Below are 10,803 nucleotides of genomic sequence, written 5' to 3'. Positions count from 1 at the left end.
TTTAAAATTGCTTATTTATCTTCATCCGGATGTAATAAATATTTATTTCCTCCATATGTTTGATGGAATCAGCCCCACACACAGCCCACATGGAGGGGCAGCCTTGTGGTCGCTATGGTGACTTTGCAAGCATGTTATTTCAGAATGCATTTGCCGTGAGCGCTACACCTGGTGACCAGAGCAATTCTTTCCCATTCTGAGTTAGATATCTTATTAAAACTTTTTAACGTTTAACCATCCGAAGACGCAACTGAATGCTATCATTAACGTCACGAGCTTTAAGTAATTCTTTACAGGTATTTTTTTGGGGGGGTGGGGGGGATGAATCTTGAAAAATTCCTGGAATTAAAACGTGCCTGTATTTCTTTTGCCATCCCTAGTTTATTTGCTGTAAGGGAATAAGAAACGCTACATATCTAGTTGCACTTTAAAATGTGTAGTGGGTATTGTTTACATGTTCCCTTAATGTCGTGACGATGTTAAACAAGAACATGCAAGAATACTTAAACTCAACTTGTGACGTTCCAGAGTGTAATGAAAACCTTTTTTTGTAAAACTCTTGACAAATCTGTATTTTAATGGATAGCTGAATCGAAATAAAGTTTTTCTGATTTTACTCTAATTTTACGTTGGGAAATCAAATGGGTTACTTTCTTCTGTCTCCCTTTGAAATATTCCTCCTTGTAGACCCTGTCGCTCCTGAACATACACTTTATAGCGGGTTCTTTCTGGCCTGGATAACACCATTGTTAATCGCACATATTTCTGTCAGCAAATTACCAACTTCATGATAAATTCTCGAGGGATTCAGTTTCTATATTGAACAACATTCTAAAGTTTTATATTTTAATGTGTAATTTGATGGCCACAATACTGGGTCCACCATCCATTCAATCTAAACAATGATTCTAAATATCACAATACTTTTATTGTGTCACAAGTGAATAATGGATTTCTTTAAAGTATGTGTCGTGTATAGAATACGGGTATAAACGTCACGGAGGTTTGCTCGTGGAGTCACTTTCATTCGTGGATTAAAACAGCAATTGTACCAAAACACAAAAACACTGCGGATGCTGGAAATCTGAAATAAAAGCAGGAAAATGTTGGAAAACAGTGTATTATTAAACATATCCACCAGATGTCCTGTTATATTAAATGGTTTTGTAGAATGCTAAATCACTTGATGAGAAATCCGAGCCAATAACCCACATGTACTTTAACATTTGATACATGTTGTTTTACATTTGTTTGAAGTGTTGGGTTAGAGTGGAAAACATTCCGAACCGTAAAATAACCTTCAACGTACATCCAATGAATCAGAACATTAACGTTTTAAAAATATGTTTCACAGCTTCCACGGTCACACTGTGGGATGTCCTGGTAACGACTGCCATACGTAAAGGTTGTTTGGTGCCAGCTCGGGTGAGCGGAGGCTGCCAGCCAGGGCCAATTCCGGGATCAGCCCTGGGGTAAAGTGACAACCAACCGCTGAATCCTTGAAACTTTCAAAGAGTTCATCGGAACCCGTGACGTCAGAGTCAGATGACTCTAAAAACTTTTTTTTGACCAAAAAGAGCTTTAAAGGTCCCCCCCTTCACCTAGAAGTGCAGCAACGTTCAAGGGCTCGGCTGATCATTGTTACTCCCTCAGATCTGACCAATTTGAATCATCTTCCACGGTTTCTCCCGAGGCTTTGCTGGTAAGTTGTTAAACTTTCTTTAAAGGCAAGTTGCTGGAGTTTAACTCCACCGCTGTGGGTTTGAACAGCAAAATGTACGAACTATCGAAAGTAACTCTTTCTAGTCCAATTAGCGTGTGTTTTAAAGTGATACCGTTCTCTTGAGTAGAGATTAATAGTTTGGAAACTGCTCTGCACACCAGATATTAAAGGAATGTTGAAGTGAAATGTACAATAGGCTACACTCCGGCTATAAAAGTGGACTCTTCCCATATGTGCAGAGAAACGCATCTCAATTCAGACTGTTGATTTTCCCACCGCCTTGAATTTACAAAATTTACTCAGTACTCACTCATCCCAACGAACACGTGTTTGAGAATAGATAAAGGGTGTGACTTCTTTATATTTAGTGTGCTAGTTTCTGTCACCTTTAAGCAGTTAGCTGGATGTTGCAGCACCGTTGCATAAACTGAAATGTTTTTATGTCAGTATGAATTTGCTTCACTCTCTGTAATACTCGTGTAAACTTTGAAAACGCAGCTTTCTCATCTTAAACTACCCTTACTGTCCTTATGAGCTAACCAGCCGCTTTGCTTGAAGATATTAGCTGGCGACCTTATCTATGCGACCTGTCCCACAACCCCACCCCCCACCAGCGCTGAAGACACCTCGGTGAGACGAAATGTTCCAATTTGTCACTTGCACTGAAGTGAAACTTCTTCTTGTCCCAGCGGAGAGGCTATCAGCAGGTGCATAGCTCATTGTGTTGAGCCCTTTCAGTGAAGTGATACATTCAAAGAAGAAAATGACATTTTCAAAGGGTTGACCGCTGTTTGTTTATGAAACTCTAGTTATTTTAGCATGTTCACAAGTATCAGACAAAATAACCAGTATTCAACTGGCCCAAATGATTATGTGCTTATTATATTACCTACATATTAGTGTGCAAAGGCACAGCAGGAATACAAAGCACATTATGGACGGCAGTGTCAGGCAGGCCATGGAAGATTAACGTTAGTAAATGGGTTAGTAACGGGCTAGCGCGGACTTAACTTCAGAATCCAATATAGACCAAAGAAAGTGTTGAGGAGGGAATGAGAGGGATTTCACCCAGGGTTAGGCACAGATTGTAAAACTACATTTCTTTTGAAAAATACATCACAGTCGCGGAGCTTGTTTTTGTATGAACCCAAAAGGTGCTATTCTTTAAAAGAATAGACCACTTATTGGAAAACAATTCATAATACTGCATATGTTGGTAAATTATTGTATAAATTAAATGATTACACTCTGGTACCAGGCACCGACTCATGGTCATTCGGTTTCTACAGCAGTTACTCATTGTACACTTGCGTCTTCTCATATCAGTAGTATTTGAATGTCAAAGAAACCAAATAGGAATTTCAGAATGATACTGCTCACAGGAGTGTTCTGACAATGTCCTTCAGGGTAGGTACAGTATAGTCGCTTGTTCGAGGAGACAGAACATGATGATTATTGACTAAATCAGGAGCAATATTTTTGGTTAAGACATCGCAGACGGTAAATTTCGCAGCAGGAGAAGGCACGGGATTACAATTTCAAACTAAACATTCCCAAAGTACGTAAACATCAAAATAAAACAGTCATTCAATCAGGAGTGTTTTGACGACTCTTTACAACATTTATTTATATAATAATTCTTATAATTCTCTCTTAAGCACCCTTTTTGTAGCGAGGAATGTAATGCCTCAATAAAACAGCATTATTTGATTCAGGACATTCCTATAAGTATCCAACCCCCTTCACTAAAGCTCTGGTTTACTGCCATCATCTTTTAAAGCACCACTGAATATATGAAGAGATTCCTGGTTTGTCAAATAAAGGGGGAGGGGTGTTAAGTTTTACACATCTTTTTCTTCAAGGTAACTTGTAGAATGTTCGGAAGTTTCTTCTGTCAGTTTGTGAAAATAAAATATAATTTCTTACCAATTCATATCTGAATTTACAACCAAAAAGTTAATTACATAAAGTCTTTTATTAAGAAACTGTGCTCAATTACATGATAGACATATTGGCTATGATGACAAACAACTTTATAGTAACCATAGACTTTCTGCAATGACTCCTTCATTTTTGCATCCTGAATTCAGCCTTAGTCAGAATGGCACCTCATAGTTACTGTGCATGAATCACACTTAATATGACACTCTTTCAGTAAAAAAAACATGCAATAACCACCCTTCCTGACCATGATGTTTCTACATTTGAACATTGCATTTACACTAAATGACGTGATTATAACTTTCGACTTAACTTATATTTGTCGATTGAACCTATTCTGGTTAGGATCTTTTGTGCATTTATAGCTCCTCAGATACAAATAGATTTGTTCATTTCAAATACAAACTCATCATTCACTTGAGCTCACATAACATTTCCCACAAATTTGAAAAATCTGAAGAAATCTCTTATTAAACATCTTCAAAACTTGATGTTTAATCCCATCAGACATTATCTGCCATACTACATGAACTACAAGTATGTTATCATTATTGTTTTACTGTGCCTTCTACAGGTCACATGGTCAGTTTTGTTTAGTTTCCCAATGTACTGTTTTAATTAGAAAATTACCATCTTAAGTCATCCCTGATGACTTAATTGGCAAATGCATGTCCCACAGTCATTTGGGCTGGAAAGGACCCTGGTCTTGAGTTGAATTTGTTGATCTGAGCTGGGGTGTTGGTACAATTGGTGTCAACATTACTGGCCAGAAAGAAGAATACATCAGCCAAGGCTCCCACTACTGATTGTTGTTGTTCACACTTTCCAACACTTGACATTAGTAAGTACAAAGTCTATTTTAAATGAGATGTCTCCCACTACAAAATAGCTGGCTAGATTTGCTGTTGAAATTAACAATTGAAAAATATCCATTTGAATGGGAGTCCAGAGGGTATCCAGCACTTCTAACACATCATTCATCAGCAGCACCTTCCAGCTAAAGTCAGAGAACAACAATTTGCATTTAAATAGCGCCTTTAATGTCGAAAAATATTGCAAGGTGCTTCACAGAGTCATGAGGAGAAACACACATCAAACCAAAGCAGGGGAGCTTAGTGGAGATGACAAAAAACTTGGTAAAAAATGTGGGTTTTAGGGTGGAGTAATAAAGGAGGGGTTTACAGAGGCAATTCAATAAGTAGGACACGTGATTGAATGCGCAGCCGCAAATGACAAAGTAAAGAGAGGGAGGGATGGCTGCACAAGAGGTTGCAGTCAGAGCAATGGAGATTTCTAGGGAGACAAAGTAAGCCTTGAGGAAAAAAGACAAGTTAGAAACTATAATGCATGTTCTATTGAAAGAAAAGAGAGAAAGAAAATACATGTGCATTTATATAGCACCTTTCACATCTTTGAGACATTCCAGCCAATTAAGTACTCCTGAAGTGTAGTCACTGTTGTAATGCAGGCAAACAAGGCAGCAAATTTGCAAATAGTAAGATCCCACAAGCACTAATGAGATACATAACCAGGTAATGGGGTAATTTTGGTAGGAACGGAAAAATGGTGGTGGTGAATCGGACACCCGGTCTACACACTGCCGATTTTTGACAGGGCGAATTGCGGACGGTCGATCCATTACCACCAATTTCCTGCTCTTCCCATGTTGAAAGTTAGCCCAATTTGTTTTCACTGTGTTGGCCGAGAAATAAATCTTGACCAGGACACTCGGAGAACTCTCCTGCTTTTCTTGAAATGGGATTATGTTTACATCCACCGGAGAGAGCAGATAGAGACTTGGCTTAACGTCTCATCTGAAAGACGTCAACTCTGACAGTGCAGCACTCTTTCAGTACTGAACCGAAGTGTCAGCCTAATTTATGTCTTCATGTCTCTGGAGTGGGGCTTGAAACACGACCTCTGATTAATAATGAGAGTGCTACCAATGAGCCAAGGCTGACACTTTTGCTAATATAAATCTGGGTTATCTAAATGATTTTATGGAATAGTGAATGAATTCACTTTCAACATTGTCCTCAGTCATATCATAGTTGCATAGGTTACCAGAATTTTAGATTGAGCAGTCAAAATCTGAGAATGGATTCTTGTGATAGGGTTAGATTTGTGCATTGGTTTGACTGTCCAGAACACTAATTGTACTAATGTAGATTAAACAGTACAATCAAATAAATGGCATTACCCATTTTATGTGAAAATTCCAGAATATCAGGTATAGTAATAAAAGTTGACAAGAATAAAATTTAGACTCAATTAGAATGATAACACACTCTAATCTTGTCACTTGCTCTTTATGGTTTGCTTCTGTTAATATTATCAGGTCACCATGCCTGGACATGATCTGATAAGCATGATTTGTACCTATTCTTAAATTCCTGTGATTATCCCAGAATATATATTGGCTCTGTTATCTACAGAAAGGAAACATGCGGCCGGAATTTTTACCTGGAGACCCATTGGGTGTGGGGAGGAGGCCCCGGTAGCACGTGGGAAAGCCAGAAGTAACTGCAGCTTGTCTGTCAGTGGCTTTTTAACCCAGCCACTGTATTTGCATCTGACTTCTGAATTTCCCGACCAATTAGCATGAGCGGGTGTGATGATGACATGCATGGGTCTATTTCAGCTGAAGTATTTAAAGGAAAACTGCAAAGGTGACAGTTGAAGAATTGTGGAGGTGGGGAAAGCAGAGGAAGCAAGAATGGACTCACAACATGCCAAGGCTGTGCCTCGATTACATGATGCCTCCATTGAGCTGATGCTGCGGTGTATAAGGACACAGGAAAATATTATTTCCTGCTGATGGGAGGAAGAAGCCAGCCTCAGAGACCAAGAAGGCATGGCTGGAGACTGCTGAGGAGGTGAGCAGCAGGAGTGTGGTGCCACCCTCCTGGATACTGTGCTGGAAGCAATTTAATGACCTAATGAGAGCAGAAAAAGTGAGTACAATGTCACATTGAACTATGTGCTAATGTGCATTTCACCCCAGCCTCCTCACTCTGCCTTCCCAAGCCTACTGCAGCACTCCTCACACCAACTTAGCTTGCTGGTGTCTATGGATTTCCTCACATCCCCATCTGACCATCCATAACTGACATTCACCCTCATCTTAATGCACTGTCATCCCTCTCCCTCATGGTCACTCTCAACAAATATTGTCCATCCATCCATTCTATGCATTCCATTACTCTCACTCAAAGGTGTCTTGTTACCCTTCTTTCAGGAGAAGAGAGCGCAGAACATCCGGGAGAGGCAGTGAACTAGAGGTGACCCTCCAGCCATTGCAACACTGACAGTTGCAGATGAGGATGTGCTGGGGATAAGTTGAATGTTGGCGTACCTGACAATGAAAGATGGAGAGATGGGGTTCTCCCAGCTACTTGGTGACAGAATTACATATCACACAGCCACATGGCATGCAACACTCACTCATGTTTTCTTGATGTCAACAGTAAGTGAAATATGATCATGTGTATAATGTTCACTTAAAACATTCTTACCGTGACAGTTCTAGTCCATGTCTTTAATCTCAAGTGTCCCACAGGAGGTGGTTCAGGAGGACGATGATGAGGATTCCTCAGAGGAGGTCATTCACTCTAAGGGTGCACCGTCACATGACTCATGCAGACCATGCACCAGCTCAGATACTTGCACTTCGGTGCAACCAGTAAGGCAGATAGTTGGGTTTTCACCTGGTGACTCACACATCGCAAGTGAGCAAGAGCAGATGGTAGAGACAAGGACAATAGTGGAGAGTCCGTGTTGGAGGGCGCAGGATGCTCCAGTCTCTGCTCAGCTGGATGCAAATGTTGAACCTCAAAGGCTGTGGATGAAGAGGATAATTCTGGAGCAGCAGAAAAAAATGTGAGGTTCTGGCAGGCTTTCGAGCTGCACTGTCTACGCTTGCAGAGAGAATGGAGGAGTCGTCTCAAGCATAACTGGCATGATGTCGTAGGCTTTTCTATAATATGTTTGTCCATGGTAAGAGTGGCCACTTGCATGGAACATTAAATGCAGCAGTCAAAGGAGTGCATATTGGCCCTCACCAATAGCTTGCACACTGAATGCGACCTTAAATAGGATTGATCAAAACCTAGCCTTGGCCTTTCAGCACCCCACTGATGTGCAGCAAAGTGCTTTCTTGCTCATTGCTAGCAGGGAAGTGTGGGTGGGTCATAAGAGGGAAGATGGAGAAAGGGGACATTGAAGTGGGAACTCTGTTCAAAACACTTCCACTTCTCACCCGTTGCCCCCCACATACCGCCCCACCCCCAACTCAGTCAGTGGCCCACATGCAGTCCCGATGGCAGAGTCTGCCCCTGCACAGGTGCAGGTGGAGCAGTCTTTGGCGGGGCCCTCATGGGCTCCAAAACTCAGTGGACATTGGCCAAAAGTATCTGAGCAGTCACAGCAGGGATGTGAGCAGCCTACCTCTACCTCTGCTGAAGCCACAGGGGGTTGCACCACGCAGGAGTAGTAGAAGAGAGATGAAAGATTTGTAATTGCACAAGGGTATGCACATGGGTGTGTTGCACAATGTTACATTGTTAAGTTTATGTTTACATTTTGAGGTACATAAAGTTATTTCTTTGCACCACTTTTCCATCTTGCCCATTGTTACCCGGCAAGTGGCCTTCTCACTTCTGATGACTGGTAAATTGACTTTCATCCGAGCAATAGGTATCTGTGAAAGGGATGGTTTGTTGACTGCAGGACTGCTTTGTGCTGGGGAGGGGGGAGAGGGGTGACGCAAGTGGGTTCAGCATGTGGCTGCCAATGAGTGCAGTGTTGCAACCTAACTAAATCTTGCCATTATGAGGTCATGTCGGGCAGCAATGTACGCCGCTGCTGGTGCTGTGGCACATGACGATCCTCTTCCTCTTCCTCCTGTTCGTCCTCTTCCTTCTCTGAAGAGGCTCTGTGCCTTGCTCCTCCTGCTGCTCCAATCCTCGCTGCTGTACTATGTCGCACAGAGCGCAGCGCACCACGATCATTCTAAGACCCTTGCTGGTGCCTACTGAAGGGCACCCCAGATCTATCGAGGCACCCGAAGTGCATCTTCAGCATCCCGATGACGTGCTCAATGATATATCTCATCGTCATATGGCTTTGATTGTAGCGCTCTTGGGCCTTATTGCTTGGGCTTCTCATGAGTGTGATCTGCTACGTGTTAAGTGAATAGCCCGTATCTCCAAGCAGCCAGCTTTGGAGGTGCGATGAGCTGAGGGAGGGTGGACTGGTGCAGGACAAATGCATCATGGCAGCTCCCTGGGAATCTTGCACACACTTGCATAATTATCTTTTTGTGGTTGCAGATGAGCTCATCGGTTCACAAACACTGATCTGGGGCAGTGCATTGATGGGCACATGTGTACAGTCAATGAGGCCCTGTACTTGTGGGAAGGCAGCCAGAGCCGCAAACCCAAGAACACGCTCATTCTGATTAGCTTTATCTGTGTCAGCTTAAGATCCCTGGAAGGTGTCTGAGGCAAAATAATTGAGGGTGGTGGTCACTTTGATAGTCACTGGTAAAGCATGTCCACCAGTCCACTTGGTAGCAGGTCTTATTCTAGCAGGATACAAATGTCTGCCAAGACCTGATGCAATACCCTGAGCCTCCTGAGGCATTGCTGTTCATACATGTTCAGGAAGCTGATCCTCTTCCTACATACCCTATGTTGCAGGCATTGCCTCCTGCGAATTGCACCTCTGAGCTCATCCCCTCTCTCCTGTGGAGCAGTAGGTCAGTGAGGAGAAGGCTGCTGCTGCCCCTGCTGGTGCTGCTGGTGTTGTTACTGCTGCTGCTCATCTTTGTCCTCATCTGAGGTCCAAAGTGAAACAGCATAAGCAGCACTCATGCTGATCTGATATATGACAGATTTAAAGTGGATATTAGACACACAAAGCTCCAAAGCAGTGAGAGTGATCTCCAAAGTAGTGAAAGTCACCTCCAAATTTGTAGAAATCACCTCCAAAATGCTGAAAGCAAACTTGCTGAAAAGTACTGTGTGCCAAAGCCTTTCACTGAGGCAAGGAAGCAAGCATGAGGTCTCGGTACTTACAGGAATTTTTGCCTGTCATTTGTTCAGCCCCCTCAATTGCCGTGGTGCTCTCACCTTGTTTTCACTGGCGAGGTCCAGGTAGCCTGGGAAACCAGTGCACATACAGTTAAAGTTTAAAACGCCTGTTCAAAAAGCTTTTAATTGCCTCTTAATATATTTAACTTGGCAACCTGCCTCCCCCAAGGGGATTTCTTGCTCGCAGCCGAACACGCTCCAGTTAAATGTGGAAGTCTGTGGGTTGGAACCGGCTTCTTGACGAGCTGTCAATTTAAATGTTTTTAACCCCCACCTGCTCCCAAACCCACTCGTTATTTCCTATAAAAATGACCCCTCCCCAGTTATATTTCCAAAAGACCTAATTATTCCATCCTCCCAAGAACATACTTGAAAAAGATAATAACATTATTGTGCACATAAGTTATTTAAAAAAATGTTATTTCCTCCTTTTTCTACCAACTTTGCTGCTCTTGTCTGAAGGTGTTGATCCTTTACTGGGGTGCAGTTCTGCTTGTACTATCTCTCTCCAGTACTTCTCCCAAATAGACTTTCTTTATAGGTAAGCCAAGATGGTGAATACAGCCGGCTATTTGACAATAGGAAGGGAAGAAGCATTTCAGGCTGAGCCCCATTTTGCCCTCACCCTACATATCAAACGCATGTATTTCCAGCTGAAGTCACTGTATAGTAATTAGAAGTGGGAACTCTGCCAAATTTTTAAATTCATTTCCCCTGGTGCTGAGGTTGAATATGGTGACCCGACTGCCTCCCCACCCCCAGCTGAGCTGAGATCAGCTAACTCAGTGCAGATAGAAACTAAAACCCTCCCTAGTTTGCATCAGTCATCTACTCCCTGGACTAGCCAGCTGATACATCAGGAAAGCACTTCATTATTTTATTCTGCTTCATGCCCAAGTAATGCTATTTAACCCTTAGACTACCAACACACCCACAGAAATTGGATGCTATTTCTTCAAAGCAAATGTTAAGAGTAGCTTTATTAGTATGATATTATTGTGCTACAAAAATGAACAGTTGAAAAATGTAAAATTTTAAAATAATTTT

At 42.1% G+C, this 10,803-nt stretch overlaps 1 protein-coding gene across 1 annotated transcript in view; it reads left to right on the top strand.

The window, feature by feature from the left end:
• Positions 1–1,400: 1,400 nt before the first annotated feature.
• The window catches only part of gja1b (gap junction protein alpha 1b), a 32,996-nt gene continuing 23,593 nt past the window's right edge, over positions 1,401–10,803 (top strand). Inside the window, exon 1 of the mRNA XM_070885299.1 lies at positions 1,401–1,702. The gene's annotated coding sequence lies outside the window, so the exon portion shown is untranslated. The remainder of the gene's footprint in view (positions 1,703–10,803) is intronic.

The sequence above is a fragment of the Pristiophorus japonicus genome, chromosome 7 (assembly GCF_044704955.1).
Source record: "Pristiophorus japonicus isolate sPriJap1 chromosome 7, sPriJap1.hap1, whole genome shotgun sequence".
NCBI lineage: Eukaryota > Metazoa > Chordata > Chondrichthyes > Pristiophoridae > Pristiophorus > Pristiophorus japonicus.
This window is presented reverse-complemented; position numbering and strand designations above follow the sequence as displayed.